An 18,553-nucleotide genomic window follows, 5' to 3' on the forward strand; every position below is an offset into this window, starting at 1 on the left:
GTTACACTCAGTGGGCTGGAATGCACCACATGTCAACATTTTCTTTGCATTTCAAATTTATAATTAAATTTCACGAAATCTAAAGCTTGGCCTTATTTCCTTCGTCTGACTTCCTTCATTCTCACTCCATATATTTGTGTAAACATTAAAATATGAAAGTCAGCAGAATGTAAAAGAGGCATCATTACAAACAGTCCCATATTAACAAACAAACAGATGGCTGAATGAACAGAGAGAAGCAGCATTTGGGCAAATTAAGGAGTGAAGGAGTGAAGTGACGAAGAAGAAAACAGAAGCAGTACACCGTCTTGTGTTGCCTCTATGGGTGTGGTTTAAACTGAAGGTGACATAATTCTTCACTATGTAAAAAAACAATATTTTTGAAATCCGGTTTGCCTCACTGTACATTATCCAAATTCATTTGTTTTTCTTGATCTGGATTAAAATGATTTCTACTGTTCCTCCTAGTTGCAACGTAACACTGTTTTCCTCAGATCTGGAAACAAACATCGACTGTAAATATGAACCTGACATGTTTGTCTTTTGTACTGTTGATACAAGTACATCCATGCTTACATTTTGTTTACACCAAATTCTGAGCTTTCTAGTCTTGTGCCAGAAGTCAAGTCTCTTCAGCGCTCTGTGGTTCAGTTTTGGTGAGTCCATGAGAATTGTAACTGACCGGTGTGGCATCGGGTGTGGTGCCGTGCCTGTGGGCTGTTGCATTTTGCATGTTGTTGGTTATTTAAGTTTCTGTAGCCTTCTTATTACCTCGATGCAGAGTGGGCATTCTCCTATGTTCTCTGACTGGGAAAAGGCATTTTCAACCAGAGACCTGCTGCTCACTGGATATTTTCTCTTTTTCGTACCATTCTCTGTGAACATTAGAGATGGTCATGTGGTCAAATCTCAGTACATCAGCAGTTTCTGAAATAGACCAGCCCCTCTGGCACCCACAACCACAGCCACTTAAATCACCGTTCTTCCCCATGCTGTTGCTCGGTGTGAGCTTCAGCAGATCATCTTGACCACGTCCACATACCTAAATGCAATGAGTTTCTCCCATGTGATTGGCTGATTTGAGATTTGTGTTAATCAGCAGTTCAGCAGGTGTACCTAATAAAGTGGTCAGTGGGTGAAATCATGTGTAGATTAAAGGTGTTACCATTAAAAATAATACAAAAATAGCAAACAAGAAATAATAATAAACTAATCATTTATTATTAATAATAAACTAAATATGAATTACTTTTGAATATTTATAGATTTTTTTTTTTTACCAGAGTTGTGTAATGTTTACCTGAGAACAGTACAACGGCCTAGATGATTTTTATTATAAAAATGGAATTAGCTCCCTTTTGTTAATAAGTATTTATAAACAGAACACCAGGAAAAAAAGATCATATTTAAATAAAGCTTGCTTTTGCTTCCAGACCACAGGGAGGCAGTCATGTATAATTTTACCCTCACTGAAAAATGAGGAGGGAGCTGTGAATAATACAGTCCATGTTCCCTTGTTATCTATTTCATTAGCTTGCACTATCACACAACTGTTTAAAAAATTTTTTACTTTCATTTTTTTTTCTCAGTAGAGCACTTTTCAATCTATTTCAATCCATCGCCTAATAAACTCACCCAGTCATGCATGGCAGAGGCAAACTCGAGCCATGAATTCCAAGAAACCATCAGAGGCCCTCAGCGCACAGCGATGACACATTAATTAATTTATCCATATAGCTACTTCACCTTGTCTTCAGTCTCTGCTAGTTTCTCACATCATCACTCATATCTGTCCTCCAAAGACTGCGTGCATCCTGTCCTCTGGACCGTGACAGTGGCACTTTCCGAAAATAAAGGTCTGTCTCTGTAAAGCAAGGCAGAGGTGCCCCTGTTGTGATAGATTATCTTATCTTTTACAGTGAAGCTACTAGAAGTGGCTATATGGTGATGTTAATGGGAGTGACACTGTACTGTATGCAGGTCTTAAGGTCTAAATTCCTAAGCAGAAGATGAAAGTGGTTATACCATTTGCAGGCTTACAATTAAAATCCTTATAAGTCTCTCTCTCTTTCTCTCACTCTGCCTTTAGGCTAGCTGGCCACATCTGCTTGCAATGTCCTATACTGTGTTGACTGAAGTCTCAGGGGAGACATTGTTTCAGACACAGGATTTTTGTCTTATTTACCCAAGCAAGGTGACAGAACACACTTTAGGCAATGGCCTCAGGAAGGAGTCTCTTAGATGTAAGAGAGTCGTAACTATTCACACCAGAGCAGCTCCGCAACCAAGAGACAACCAAGCCATGCTCAATACCCCCTTTTCATACTTCCAAGCATAAAAGCATAGACCAGAGTGTCCCCATGATCTCAGAGGTATTACCTAGAGACCAAAATGAGCTGGTAATACACTGAGTTTTGCATTTATTATTATATTACATTACATAAATCATCCATTAATTACAAGCAGAGCTGTGGCTCCGACTACAGCACAAGAGATGTTTTGTTACAGAGCACCCTGTAGTCTTAAATATCAACACAAGGGAGAGCTGCAGCACTTGTGCAGTTCATCATCGCTTGTCTGCTGCTGACCCAGATTTACAGGAGAGGGGAACCACATTTGCACCTGTGTAAAAAATAATAAATAAATAAAAAAATGCACACAGTGGTCAGATGGACACATGCGTATAAAATTTTCAAGCATGCATTTGCACAACGTGTTTTTCAGAGTTAAGATGAGAGTAACGCCTCTGTTGTCTTGAAATTAGCTCTATGCTGCGTCAGTGTGCTCAGTCAAGTCGTGTGCATAGAGGATCACCTGTTTATAACTTTGACTTTAGCTCATGAGTTCATGAGATGGAAAAGCTAAAGTCTAAAGAAGATAATTAAGAAGGACACTGGATTAAAAAGCTCAGAGATAGGAAAAGCAATAAATGATACAGAGTGACGATAATCTTTGCCAGCAGCCGATTTAACTGTGAGATTAATTATCTCTAATGGATCTATGTCTTATTAAGACGATAGATATTCTTCAACAGGATTAGACCGAAAAGGAACAGATAGAGTGTCCTATCGATCTACAGTAAATCACTCCAGCAGGAATAAAGCTCGTGGTGTAAATATCACTGCAGAGAAAACCCTCCCAGACAACAAAAGCAACAAAATATGGTTGTTTTCTCCGTTTAATGTGATTACCTACGCTTTTCTTAGCAATAATATATGTTTTTATACACTTTTAAGTTCCATTACATTAAAATAGATATTAAAATAACTGAGAGAATAGGAAGGCAAAGCAGGAAAGGACTGAACTGGAAACACTGAATTAAGTCGCCTGAGGTTTCACAAGGGGGCTGTAAAGATACACTGCATAGAAACACGCAAGCATGCACATAATGCCCACATGAGCGCAGACACACACACACACACACACACACACACACACACACACACACACACACACACACACACACATACATCCTCCGGTGTCTTTTGTTCCTAATTTAGATCTCTTGCTCCCTCCGACTGTCTCTTTATTACTGTCTTAATCACTCATTGCCTGTCTCTTCTCCTCTTACACTTCCTTTGAGTTGTACTTTTTCTAAAGGCAAGTTTGGCTTTTTTTTTTTTTTTTTTTTTGGAGAGAGCTGGAAAATCAAACTCAAATGAAAAAAAGTGAGGATCAGGAAAACGACGGCTCGTACCTGGGAATGAGCTAAAAGATTCAGATATCTGTGTGTGTGTGTCTGACGGTTGCTTGATGTCAACTTAGGAGCATTTTTCTCTCATTATGTTTTTCTTGCCTCTGTCTGTTTGGTTTGGTGTTTGATTTGAGTTACCACATCTTTTCAAGTATTTAGTGGGATTAACCACCCTGTTAGCTCTGCTCCTTAGTGCATATATTTTTGCACGAGGTTCCTTATCGTTGCCCGGCAAATAGGGACCAGTGAACAGGGCCTACTTTAAATAATCTTGTGTAAACTGCAGCATTGTTGAGACCACTCTGTCACATTATCTGTAATAGGATATTTATATCTACTTCTTGAGTTTGAACAGCATAGCTTACAAAAAATCCCACAAGTGTGTTGCTTCCTTTATCTTTTGCTTTTTAATCATTACACTGCTCTTTCGGGGATTTAATCTGATCACAGTCAAAGTCAAGCTCAGCCCCATATTGTAATCCAACTCTCAGACATAAGCATCTAAACTACTCATCTGTGGTTTGATGCTCATCTGTATCCTGCTCATTTCTACCCTTAGACGTCCAAATACTATGTATGTTTGTATGTATGTTTAATGCATTATTCTCCACACATATCTCCATTTAAATGTGCCAAATTTGCAAGCAAGGGAGCAGATGTTTCGCTGTGTTGATCAACCACATTTAAGGTGTGGTTAAACAGTCCATTAAAGAGGGATTGCAGTAATTTGGAACATCTATGACCCGACAAGGATTCAGCTTTTTAATTTTTACACACCTGCAGTTATGGACAAGACTGAGCGATGGAACAAGAAGTGTGATATGAGAAACATCTTATATGACAAGAGATACAGAAACTGGTTTAAGATTTACTTGGTAAGACAGGGGGTGAATTGTGGACTTCTGTTTAGCAAAACTTTGTACAGGTGGTACAGCGAGCGACATTGTTGCCTCACAGAAAGACTTTCCATTTAAAGTTGAAGTTTTTTTTGTGTTTAGGGTCTTACTCCTTATCCTATTTCCCAACTTCAATTTGTCCTTTCTGTGTAAATATTGTCACGTCCTCCTCTTTGTCTTTGTTTGTTATGCTTCCTGTGTGCTCCAGTGATTTATCTAGCTAACCTTAAGCTTTTTGTGTCAGTTTAGGTTTTGGTTTTGAGTTTCCTTTTTAGACCTTTGCCTTTTGTTTTGGGACTTTGATTTGAACCAAAAATGTGACATTTTGATTCAACACTCTTTAAGACCTGTTGCCACAGATTTTCAGTCATAAATTTCAAGGACCTGACTATCAGATACTGTTCATTTGCTGTTCGTTTTTTTTGTCCTCCAATCATCCAGTTTCCTCAGATTTTTTAGGAAATACCTCACACCCTACTGAGATACACCAATTTTTTGGCTAACAGCTCTTTTAGAATTACTATTTTGCCTGTCAAAATGGGCTTTCTCACTCTTTTTGTCTAGATTCAACTAAAAAAAATAGGAACACGTATTTTTGTGATGGGTCAGTGTTAAATGGCTTAGCAAACAAAAACTAAATCGCCTGAGAATGGTCAGGTATGAGGACTGGACTGAAACTGAGTGAAAAAGTAGCCAGTGCCTAAAGAAAATCTTTCAAAGACCTTCTTCAGTCTAAAGGAACAAAAAATAAAGAAATGATGGGTGCTTACAGACTTTTTTGCACAGTCCCATAGAGTACTTGTGCCAGGATTATCCATCCATCCATGCATCCATCCATCCATCCATCTTCTTATTATTATAATCAATATGTGGATTCAGGTCGTGGGGGCAGCAGTCTGACCAGAGAAGCCCAGACTTCCTCACTTCCATCCACCTCTTCCAGGGGTGACACCATTCCCAAGCCAGCTGAGAAGTATAATCTCTCAGCTGATTATATTTCTCAGCTGGGTCTGCCCTGGGGCTTGCTGAAACAAGTCCCTGTTTTAGCATGGACGTTACAACAGTATAAATATCTCACAATGCAGTGCAGTTGTGATGCACATAACATCCATTGCTGGAAGATGACCAAGGCAGACAAGATCTGCTGTAAGAGCAATAACTCTTCAGTTAAAGTGGTTTAATCTTGTAGTTTCATTTTGGCAGTTGTTCCATTGCTCATCTCAAATAAGTTTGTGTAATCACTACATCTCCACCTTCCATCATGTCTATGAAGTGACACAAAAAACACAGTTGTATGTTAAATATTTCAAGTGATACAGTGAGTTGTACATAGTGTGAGGTATCTGGTTATTTTGTCATAGACTGCATGGCTTTGTAGTAACCTCTCCTGACTCCTTTCTTTGCTTTATAGCTGCATGATTTGCTTCAGTCACTTAGTACAATCACTAGAGGACTCAGGTCACTTGAACAATAAAATGTTACTATGGGGTGGAGGGTGGCGGCGTTGCATCAGATTTATAGTCAACAAATGGTAAGAACTGCTAGTTTGCTCTGTGGACTGACACAAAAAAAATTCTAGAAAAGAAAACAGCGCATCCAGTGATCATGTAAATGTTTCCTTTTACACATTCACTCATGTACCCACATTTGTGCAGACGCACACCCTTCCCATCTGGCTGGCAGCACAGATGGTGGCACTGGGTGATGCTAGGGGCCAAAAGGACAGTTCTAACCAGCTACACACAACCACCCACCCACACAACCTCACCCACACACACACATACATATATGCAAGAGGACGATGTGATGCACATGTCATAGTTTACACATATATGCACAAATGTTCAGCACAACGCAACATGTACATGCAAGCAAACCCACTCAAACGCTTCCCCTTTCTGATCTTCTGTCTCTTTTCCACTGGTTACGCAAACCTAAATGTACTAATGTTTCATTTAGAAGCTCAATGAGTCGATCACTGTTTGTCAAAACTGAATTTCCATTTTAAATGACATATTTTTTGCAAAAACAGTATGTGGCTGCAGTCATATGAGAAATTTACTAATTACATTTTGCTCAATCTTTCTTCGATTTGCAGCTGTGGTCTTGCGCTGCTGAAGACCTGCTTTCATTCTCAGTGCGTTCAGTGAGCTGCGTTTTAGCACGTGTGGCCGGCACAGGTAGCGCATAGCAAAATCCTCATTGTTTGTTGAGCAGGATGTACTTTTGTTTTTTCTCAGTCAGATAGAGTGAAAGAGGGAGAGAGAGAGAGAGAGAGAGAGAGAGAGAGAGAGAGAGAGAGAGAGAGAGAGAACATCTTTGGAGCAGGTTTTTGATGTGTGCATGCATTTGAAAAAGTATGAACGTACTATGGATGTATTATTCATGCGGCACGATTGTGAATGGTGTTCACATGTCCCCCGAGCTTTCCCCTCCCAGAGCCTGTCCAGTCCAGTGTGTTCTCGAAGCTTCTCTGTGAGGAAAGGCTGAAAAAAGCAGGCGACGAGAGTGAAAGAAAGGGAGGAGGAGAGGTGGTGATGGAATATATGTGGGGAAAGTGGAGACGGGGGTAGAGTGGCAGAAGGGGCGGGGACGGAGGAAGTGAACGTGTAAACCAAGTGAGGAGATAGAGGGAGAGACTGAAAAATAGAGGCACAGACAGACAGAGAAGGACAAATATAGAGAGAATGGGAGCATGGTGGGGGTAAAGGAGGGAGGGAAATTGAGGGAAACAGAGTGGGAGAGACAGAGGGAGTAGGAGGAGGAGAGGAGGTGGGAGGGAAGGGATGCTGCATTTTAGTAATGGCACAGACTGAGGCTGCAGCAGCAGACAGAGAACGATGAGAGAGGTAGAAATTAAAAGAGAGCAGCAGTGCATTGTCAGGGAGAGTACGGCAGGATTCCAACGCAGGTAAAATATCAAACTATAAATGAATGAAATATTGACAAAGCTCATTTAAATACTACTATACTGATAGTTTTGACTAACAGAGACTTGGAGAGGCCTTTTCCTCTGTGACAGCAGTTAACCTGCCGAACCATTCATCCTTTAAATCCATGCATGTACCCATCTTTATCTTCCATCTTACCCTTCATCCATCCTTGTGCCTCTGTCTTCACACCTTTTCTTGCTAACCATCTTTCCATTCCACCCACTCACCCACCCATAAGCTTTTCTCCCCCCTTTTCTGAGAACATCTAAGTGTGTTCTTAGAGTGTAAAAGAAAGTGTATTTACAGTAAACATGCTTCTGTCCTTTCTTCTCCTCTTTTCAGACTGTCACAAAAACATATTTGGAGAGCCAGCTGTGAGGGTTAAAGAGAGGAAAAATGGACCAAACTTGCTACAGGGACTGCGGCGAGTGAAAAAGGCATTTCACCAGTGGGAAGAGGATAAACTAAGCCTTCTGTAATCAAATGAGTAAGACTACTAGCAACAGCAAAAACACAGACAGGATCAAGCATTTAAAAGCAGACTCCTGCCTCTGTTGGGAAAAAGTATGACTGGCTCCTTTTTGTCTTTCTGTTTGACTGTCTATCCACAGGCTGTCCTTCTGTCTGTGTCAGCAGGATGAAAAGGCATCATTTCAGCGCCTAGGACCTAAAGAAATGCTGAACAAATCCTGATGGTTGTTAGAGAAGCGAGGCACTAAAAAAAAAGAACATTTGCAAGCTTCTGGAAGGAAAAGGGAGGAGAGAGCGGTATGACTCAGAGCACAGCAGCTCAAATGCCGCGTATTCTGCATGCAAGAGGAGAGGTGGAGGGAGATAGAGGAACAATGAGGAAGATATAAAGCGGGGGGGAAAAAATCAGAGAGGACTTGACCAGAATTGAGCTGTCATTAGACAGAAGAAGGACAGGATGAGGACAGAAGTAACCACGCAGGCAGGCAGTGAGTGATATATAGACCACGTGAATCAGGTTGCTAGAGGGAGAGGAAGGCAAGAAGAGGGTGAATATAGAAAGTGAAAGGTTTAATTTGACTGAAGCCAGTTGAGGGAAGGTTGAGTGGAGGTTTGCTGCAGGGTTAGTGGATGGAGAACTGCAAAGAAGGACAGTAGGAGGGGATTAAAGAAAGATTGTTTGAGCTCCTTGCGGGCAAGAAAGTCCTGCGTGGCTGTCTTTTACCTCCAGGAGAGAACCTGGCAGAGGTTTGCATATGGAGCAAGTTTCAAGAGGGTTAAATAGAGGAAGGCAATGATGGAGGGTACAAAGGTAGAGCAATATTGGAAATACAATAAAGAACAGAAGGACAGAAAGACGGAGCTGAAGAGAAAACACTGCAGACCAGAGAACATGAGATCCAGCGCACAGTGATGGGGACATGGAAACTTTAACTGTGACAGCAGCACAGCAAGAGGTTGCTGTTAAATATTGATGCCGACAGGCCACTCTGGCAAGAACATGCTACTTGCTCCACAGAGGGGAAAACAGAAGAGATGCAACTGATTTTTTTCTCTCTGAGGAGTTTTTACACCAGAATAGTCAAGCTGAGCGATATGAAGCAGAGATGTTGGCACAAAATAACATAAGACATGCAAAATAGCCAAGAGTTGGCTTCCTGGAGGTTTTTTGGGCAGCTGTCCAACTTCTTTGGATTGACTGCAATGACTTTCTAGAGAAAGGAGGACCTTTAGGAAGAGGACCAATATTTGAGCGATCTCATGAGGACCAGAACATTTTCTTCTTTTCTACAAGAAGAACACTGATTTACATTTTGGATTGAAATGCTTCACCTGCTTCTACAGCGCCAGTCCTGCCAGATGAGTTAAGCCAACACTGCTACGCTGTTTCCTGCAAGGATTAGATCTGAGTATTTGACCAATAGAAGACTGCTTGAGGAAATATGTGAGGAAATTCTTGGACTGAATAAAGTCCCACTGCCTCTTGATCTCTAAACATTCAGTAACTGCCATTTCTCCAACCTGAATTTCTGATTCCTCAAAACATCAAAAAACAGCAACACAATGCCACAATCTCCATCCAGCTGCAAATAGTCCAGCTGTGTGTTTATGTGAGGCTGCGCAGGGGGTATGTAAAGACTGTGGATGTGCTCAGCTGTGTTTGTGGGTATGCTTGTGTGGGTGTGGGTGTAGTGGTGTGTGTGTGTGTGTGTTTGCGCTGAGCTTCAAACCCAGCTGTGTCGAAGTGTATTCTCAAAGAGTTACCCAGAACTGCTTGTGTGTGTGTCGCCTGGATTCTCCGCACCAGCGACAGCGCTGGACCTGAACAGCAGTGGAAAGAGGGGGGACAGGGAGGGGGAGGAGGAGGAGAAGAAGAAGGAGGCGAGAGAAACCAGCAGGACGGTGGAGAAGAAAAAACTGACAGCATGCTCGGATAAAGAGAAGAAAGAAAGGAGTCTTCGACTGCCCTCCTGGTGCAATGTATGGTAAGTACAAATATTTGCAAAAGCATGTAATGGTCCACAAAAATCACTGCTTGGCATGAGCCGTGGAGCCATCGTTTTGGTATATGTTCAGTACGTGAGAAAAAACAAAAAATGGCATCGCATTTTTTTTTTCCAATAACTTAAAAAGGGGCATATTTTAATATTGTCTAATAGGCTGCAATTCTTTGCTGGCATGCTGCATGTTGTTAGCTGTATGCTACCATGTATGAAAAGATGAAACTGGAAAAAAGTCCATTAAGAAATGGTGAAAAAAGTAATGGTCCCCTACTTTCTTTTGTGCACCTGACACTGACGACACAGCTTTCTTCTTTGAAAAAACTGTGGATAAGCATGTCCAAGGGGACTTATGTTTACAAGTGTCAGGTGCACATGGTGGCAGTTTGTTTGACACGTAGAAAGTGAGTAGAAAAGTCATCTGAAAAGCAACATGTGTCATATATGTTGAAGTAAATTGATACATTGTATCTCTAAGTGCTTACACTGCTAGACCACTGCCCTGCCAAAAGCATTTCAAATTACACTTATGCTCAACAATTCTTGCTAATAATTCTCACAGTAATTAATAAGATTCACAGAAAATGCCAAATTTCATGCTTGACCAGAGTTTGGGAACCCCAAATTTCTACTTATATGATATGCTTTCACAGCATCTTTGGACAGGTGTGGCTGTGTGTCTCTGTGTATCACCCTTTTAAAGATCATATTCCCACAGGAGCTTGGTCAAGGTAAAAGGTGAAAGGTCAGAGGTCAGGGTTATTAAGATAGTTCATTTAATTTAATGCAGGTCATGTGATCTGACACAGTCAATATGATATGCAAGCCGAGGGGGTCACATTATGCCTCCATCCACTGATTCACACAGTTTAATGTAGGTCACATGATAGCAGTGCCCAGAGGGTCACATGACATCCAGCCTGGGATTTGACTAAAAAGTGACTCATCATCATTTTTAACCACACAATATTATTTCATCATTATGTATTAATGGAGAATTAAAGATTTTCAGTCTAGGAAATATCTTCTAGCTCGCCTAACAATTAACAATAATTCAGGTAAAACATAGAAACAATTCCCCTGAGCACAGTATAAAAATGTTAATGTGCCTAACACAAAGTGAGAAAGCACTTTCTATATAGGTACATGCCAAAAAAACAAAAGAAATCAATAAACATCAGAGCAAGTTATGACCTGAGGACTAACCTGCACTGACTAAAATAAGTTGTGTATAGTGTGATTTGCTTGGGACCAACTAAATGTTTCATGTTGATATTAGAGATGATATTAAAATGTCCACTAACATTTGACATGCTGCAAGGATCACTTTGTTGTTTCTGAGAAGAAGCTAAATATTTATAGCATTAGCATTATGCTTTGATAATTTTACATTTTATTAAAAAAAACTTACATCAAGTATAAAATGCAATGTTGTTCGACCAGAACCAACAAGCTCAGTTGAGTTGTTGAGCAGTTAACTCAGCGAGTTCTTGTTATCCCCGTGTTTCTCCGACACTTTCTCACTCACACAGATGCACTCCATCTCTTCCCTTTCTGTCACAAACACATATACACAGTCACTCTGTCGCAAAGTAGGCACCCTCTTTGGTTCTTCTTTCCACACAAGCACACATACACACATCATTAACAACACACATGCACCAGCGTGGAGAAGGAAGGACTGTTGCTGAGGAGAAGTGACAGTTGCTTGATGGCCGCTGGCCTTATATTCCAGCAGTGCTGGCCAGCCAAGCCCGTAATGAGGCTGTGGGACGTTTTAGTGTCATAAAGATCTGGCTCCCACACCATCACCATGATGTAATGCAAATCAGCTCAGTGTGTGTGTGTGTGTGTGTGTGTGAAAGAGAGAGAGAGAGAGAGGACAATGGTAAAATGACTATATTTGACTACATTACTATATATGCTACATTCTCCACAGCACATGTTGCCCATATATGTTTCCTTTGTGCATGTGCGTGACAGTGATCTAAGACTAAACAGAGTCTCTGGTCAGTGTGGCAAATACAAAAACTGTAAGATTAATGATTGAGACTTTCTGTGAAGTCAATAATTCTACCGGTCAATGACACCAATCAATACTTGCAATTCCTCCTTCCTGTGACCACTACTGGCTATACAGCCAACACATACAGCACAGTTCACCACAGGAGAACTTAAATCTGTTATTGTATTTGACATTATTATTATTTTATTTGCTTAACAGTGACCTCACTGTGTACAAATAGCTAGATTAGGAACCAAGAGGTCAGATTTTCTAGTAATAAGAAGTCAGTGTTGATGAGTTACACACAGAGAGACTAGGTTTTAGTTACCATAGTTTATGTTGGCATAAATCAGCTTTATTTATTCATATATCTATCCAGTTCAATTCAATTTTATTTATACAGCACCAAATCACAACAACAGTCACCTCAAGGCACTTTATATTGCAGGGCTCTACAGTAATACATACAGAGAAAAACCCAACAATCATATGAACCCATATGAGCAAGCTCTTTGGTGACAGTGGGAAGGAAAAACTCCCTTTTAACTGGAACAAACCTCCAGCAGAACCAGGGTCAGGGCCATCTGCCTGCTGCTGAGCTGAGAGAAGGAAGACAGGATAAAAGACATGTTGTGGAAGAAAGCCAGAGATAAATATATGTCTCTCTCTCGCTTTATATATATATATATATATATATATATATATATATATATATATATATAAAATTTTTGATTGTATTATTATGAGACAATTCTTTTTATTATCATCAGTATGAGATGTCACATTTATTTGGAAGTATAAAAGACAAGGTGGAGAAGATGAAAAAAGTTGTACAGCTGGTTTTAGCCTCCCAGTACCTCCGAGTGAATAACTAGTAATAAATGGCAGCCGGCTACGTGGAGCCATTGTGGCTCAGCAGGAAGCACGCAGATAGTTTTTTTTTATGCCTTAGTCTTCATTTTGAGGTCATCTGGATTAAAAAAAAAAAAAAAAAAAAAAAAAAGCAAGTTAATATTATTGTTTCCTATTTTCAATTATTAGTCACATTTTTGGGTCTGAATGGTCTTTGTTCAATTTTAAACAATACCACCATAATCCAGATCATCCATGGATATAGTATCTTGTGACATACTGCTGAACAGTGTCAGTATGCAGACTACTAACTAATGCCAAACTAACAATGAATTATTTTTATTTATAAAATTTCAAAACAATCCTATCACATACACTTATCTCCATTTCCTTTAGCTCTTCTTTTGTACCCCTACAATCCTTTTTAGTATCAGGTCCTCTAATCGCTTACTTACTGGTTTCAATTGTGACATATTTATTTGTAATGCTGTTGCTCTTATTAGAACATTAGGATTACCTGACTGGTATTGATGGTTTGGATGCTAACAGATGAAGCACAGAGGTAGAGCCTTCTGGCAGGACTGTCTCTAATTATGTCTGCATCGCTACAATGTGTCTGTCATTTTAAACATTCAAGAAATATTTCTAAGGTAGAGTTTTACCAATATTGCTTAGTCCATTAGTACTGATGAATAGCAGGCTATTTGGAGCACACACTATTCAAAAATATAGAGACACCACTGCCAGCAGAAGCAGTAATTTTTTGTATATGACTAGAGGCAATAGATACTTTTATCAGTGCCTCCACGAATCTGTTATCTATTATGCATTGCTACAGCAATAAGTGTATGGCTACATGGACATAACTCTGCAGCAGAGAGTCTTGTTTACTGTTCTCAGGCTGATCTTCAATCAATAATTCTACTGGCATAAATATTTAATGTATATTGTATATTGATAATAATACAAAACCTATTTTAGTTATTTTTAGCTTGTTGAGATCATTACACAGCTTCAAAGGAAGCACTACATACAAGAAAATAAAACCTGCTGCTGATATTGATGTAAAATGAAATTAGTTACTTCTACTGATATGATATCATTCTAATATAAAGCGTTCATCCCACAAGCCTCAGTTTCATCTCAGGATGTTTCCATGAGATTGCTTTGGTAGCAAATTGCTATGTGACCTCAGATTCCGACTCCCATATGCACACTGCGCTGTAGATGGACCATCTGTAGAGAATTCATATCACTTCCTATATAAATTAATCTGACAACGATATAAGCAGAGGAGCTATCTGCACCAATTATGATGAATTTTATGCATGAGTTTCACGGGGCAGACTGCTTTGCATTGCTCAGTCAGCGGGGGAGCCGATGGTGAATTCCCCAGTGTTACTGCACTTTACAGTGCCCTGATTGTTTGGTTCAAAAACAAGTTCAGGATAATCGCTATTTGTAAAATATATTAGCAATAATTTACAGATCAGATTCAAATTGTGATTGTTTTTAAAAGGCTTTAATCACATGCTTTTCTAAAATATTACTTTCTTTGCCTCAAAAAAGCCGAACAGTCATAATTAGGGACATACACTCTTTTATTTTTCATTTTACAGGAAGATTCCAGTATTATACTGATTTATGCTTGCCTATACTGCAGGAATACTTTTTTTTAAGAAGACCATTTCATTAGAATAGGCAAATTAACTGCTCATAGCCGTGGTAAAAGGATAAAATAGTAGAATACGATAGTTCAGTGCAAAAACACATTAGGATATTTCAGTGTTTTATGGTACAAATATATTATAATATTCAAAAGGCTAAGAACTAAATAGGATATTTTATTGCTGCTCCTTCTCTTTTGTTCTTGAAATAGCAGTGAGTTATAGAGGTTTAAATGCCTAAAATATACAGCATGTATTTAAATATTAATTCAAATTGAGTAAATGCTTGAGCTGCTTGAGCTGCTTCAGTTAGTTATAATGTGGGTTCTTAAAAGGAGAAATGAAGGAACCGAGGGGGAGAATATAAAATCCTGAAATAGATTTGAAACTACCCAGCCTGTGTGAACGATACAGCATATTACATGTACAGTATACTAGTGTATACACTGTGTATATATATCAGTCAAAAGTTTTAGAACACCCCAATTTTCCCAGTTTTGTATCGAAAATTATGCAGTTTATCTCATTGCACTCTGAAATGAAAGCATAGTACAAATAAGCAAGTGGAGTTTAAAAAGAAATCATGGAATCAATTTATAGATCAAAATGTATTCTAAACTTTTGACTCTTCAAAGAAGCCTCCTTTGGCAGATATAACAGCTGAACACACCCGTGTCATTCTTTCTATAATAGAACTCAAATATTCTTCAGAAAGTTCTTCCCATATCTGTTGCAGAAGCTCCCATAAATGTGCGGCATTGTAGATTGCTTTGCTTTCACTCTTCTGTCCAGTTCATCCCAAACCAGCTTGATGGGGTTTAAGTCTGGAGGCTGTGCTGGCCACTCCATGTTTTCAAGCTTATCATCTTGTTCTTTTTTCCTAAGGTAGTTCTGGCATACCTTGGACTTATGTTTGGGGTCATTATCTTGCTGTAGGATGAACCCTTGGCCAACTAGGTACATACCAGAGAGTATTGCATGGCGCTGCAGAGTGCTGCAGTAGCCATTTTGGTTCAGGGTGCCTCTCACTCTGTACAAGTCACCGACCCTGGATCCAGCAAAACAGCCCCAGACCGTCACACACTTTCTCCTCCATGTTTGACAGTTGATGGCACACACTGTGGAACCATCCTTCCGCCTTCTCAACGGCACACAAAGATTCTGAGTGATGAACTGAAGATTTCAAATTTTGATTCATCAGCCCATAATACCTTCTTCCAGTGTTCAGTAATACAGTGTCAATGTTTTATGGCCAAGGCAAGCCTCCTTCTCTTATTCTGACGTCTAAGCAATGGCTTTCTTGCTGCAACTCGTACCGTCAAACCTGCAGCTCGAAGTCTTCTCACTTAAAACTGAGACTTTCTTACTACGACCACTATTATGCTTGAAGCTGTTGTCCTGTGAGCCACCTAGCTGCTGTTAACTCTCAGAAACGTATCCTCTGATTCAGTTGTGCCTTTGGGTCTGCTTTTGGGTCGGACCTCTTCTTGTCAGCGTTTGCCTTTTGATGGTGAAGGAAACTGTACTCACTGACACCTTGACTTTCTTTGCAATTTCTCTGTAAGAAAGACCAACATTTGTGTTATGGTGGTCTGTGTCTCTTCCATTGTTAATTGCCTTTTTCTTGTCATTTTTGTAGTAACACACTACGTTCTGCAGTACAATACCCTCAAATCATGAGTGTTAGAGAATCGACGCCCACCCACCAATTCACTTTTCCTCTTCATTAGCCACAGATACACATATGCATGCATATTCATGATGTATATGTACATTTATAGCAAGTATTTCATTTAAAATTAAGAAATGTAGAAATTTCAAACATGCAAAAACAACAACAACAAAAAAAAAACACTGTACTGTTGGTGGATCAAACAATCCTGGCAGATTAATGTTTAATTTCATTGCACCTTTTGCAGTGCAATTGAACTTAAATACTGTAGGTAATAGTAATTTGAGATATGTAACATGGGTTTTAGTAGTATTGTCACTTCTCAGTTGTATTGATTGCAGGTCCTTACTTTGTTGCTATTAAACAAGCAAAGCGGGGGGGACGTAACAAGCATTTAATCAAAGCATCACAGATCCAACAATCAAAGTACCACATCATACCATTGCTTTTACAATAGCATAATCAAAGACATAATTATTATAATTATACTTCTGATAAAATAAGACATTAAATCTTAAAAGAACCAGGCACAATGCTTGAAAATTCAATTCAGTTCAATTTTGTTTATGCTCCTATCCCCAAATCAAAGCAATAGTTATCTCAAGGCACTTTATATTGTAAAGTAAAAAGCCTGCACTGTAAGAGAGAAAACCCGAACAGAAAAAGAAAAAAGGAGAGCATAGAGAGACAGGCCAAAACAGAAAGTGTGGGAGAGAGAAGACAAATTTTAATGACATGTAGTAATGGTGCATGAACACATACAGTGGAAAGATGGGAATGGAGAAGACATGTTCAGTGCATCATGGGAAGTCTCCCAGGGCCTGGGTCCACCACAGCATAACTAAGACATATCTCAGGGAAAGTTTTAAGCTTCATTTGAAGAGGAGAGAGGGTTTCTGCTGCCTGAATACTAACTGGGAGTTGCCTGCAGGCTGAGAGCAAAGTGCCCTCTTAGGATAATATGGTACTATGAAGTCTTCAAGAGGTGATGGGACTTCATCTGTGTGTGAGGGGAAAAATGCATTGTTGTTGCATTGTAACACTATGCTATAATGATAGATAACAGGTAGCTTGGTATGTGGCTTCATAACTTTAATGGACTTAGAGTCAGTTGCTCAGATATCTACTGCATGTGGCTGAGATGCACAGCAATCTGGTTTGGGTCTGAACCACCTGTTTCTCGAATTGATCACCTAGAATATTTTTATTGTTCAAAGAAAAACATTTATGAAAAATATTGTATTAATTGAAAAGTTTCTAGTAGCTACTTGTGAAGGAAAAGCATCTGTCTTCTCTTACTTTAATTTCTGTAAGAGGATCAAATGGAAGAGCCTTTAACAGGTGGCCAACATTTTTTCATCACCAGCATCCATGATTTAAACTCACAATCAACACCTAACATCAGAAGTGGTGAATAGTTGCAATGTACTGTATTTCAAATGTGTTCTACTTTCTCATTTTTTCTCCTCTATTTCTACGCTTTATGGCTTCAACTTTTGAGGTGTGCCATGAATCCCCTTTAAGTGGGTTGGAAATAATCGCGTTACACTGCTGAATGACTCAGCTGCATCAAAAGATTGTGCTGTGTCTCTAGTTCTATACAGGACATGCACACACACAAAAACAATCGCACCCTTGGGCAGCCTGAACAGCTGCTAGATGTTGAAATGTTTAACCAGCAGACCAACAAAATGAAAGATTGAACAACAAGTGTAGAGAGTAGAGAACCGGGGCAGAGAAACTCTTTGAGGATGAATAGCTACTAGTGTTTACTATGTATGTACATGTCTGGACTTACTGATGTTAAAGAGTTCAGAGGGAATATGTGCTCTTTCACAACAACACATTATAAAAAAATATTGTTTCTATGGCCAGTTTTTGTCAATACTACTTCCTTCCACTGTAAGGGTGTGGATTATAGAAAAAAAAACTGGATGAAAGTGGACTTAGTCATGGATGGTTCAGTGTACTGGACAGCCCAACAGTCTTACTCATTTTAGAATATATTCACACACACACAAACACACACACACACACACACACACTCACACGCTTGCGCCGTCGTAATCCTAACCTCCCTTTTGCTGTGTGCTCCCAAACTGTCTCCAAGGACGGCTGATAATTCCCTCATCAGCATCTGACCTTATTCATTTTTAAAGGACACCACTGATCCCTCACAGCTCTAATGCTTAGCAACAGAGCGTACAGAGGAACAAAAGCATGGAAAAAGACATAATGTAATGAATTTTACAGACTGTGGATTTTGAAGAATTTTGACAAAAGATTTAATTGAAATATTGGAACCAGCTAGAAGAAAAGATGCTTATATGAAATTGCTTTAGGAATATTTAAGAAATGAAGTG

General features: G+C 39.5%; 1 long non-coding RNA gene across 1 annotated transcript; it reads left to right on the top strand.

Annotated features, from left to right (window-relative positions):
* Positions 1–7,384: 7,384 nt before the first annotated feature.
* On the top strand, positions 7,385–9,974 carry LOC134641331 (uncharacterized). Its single transcript, XR_010095520.1, has 3 exons — positions 7,385–7,501; positions 7,866–8,010; positions 8,135–9,974. It is a non-coding gene; the product is annotated as an uncharacterized LOC134641331 (long non-coding RNA).
* Positions 9,975–18,553: the final 8,579 nt, after the last annotated feature.

The sequence above is a fragment of the Pelmatolapia mariae genome, linkage group LG14 (genome assembly GCF_036321145.2).
Source record: "Pelmatolapia mariae isolate MD_Pm_ZW linkage group LG14, Pm_UMD_F_2, whole genome shotgun sequence".
NCBI lineage: Eukaryota > Metazoa > Chordata > Actinopteri > Cichliformes > Cichlidae > Pelmatolapia > Pelmatolapia mariae.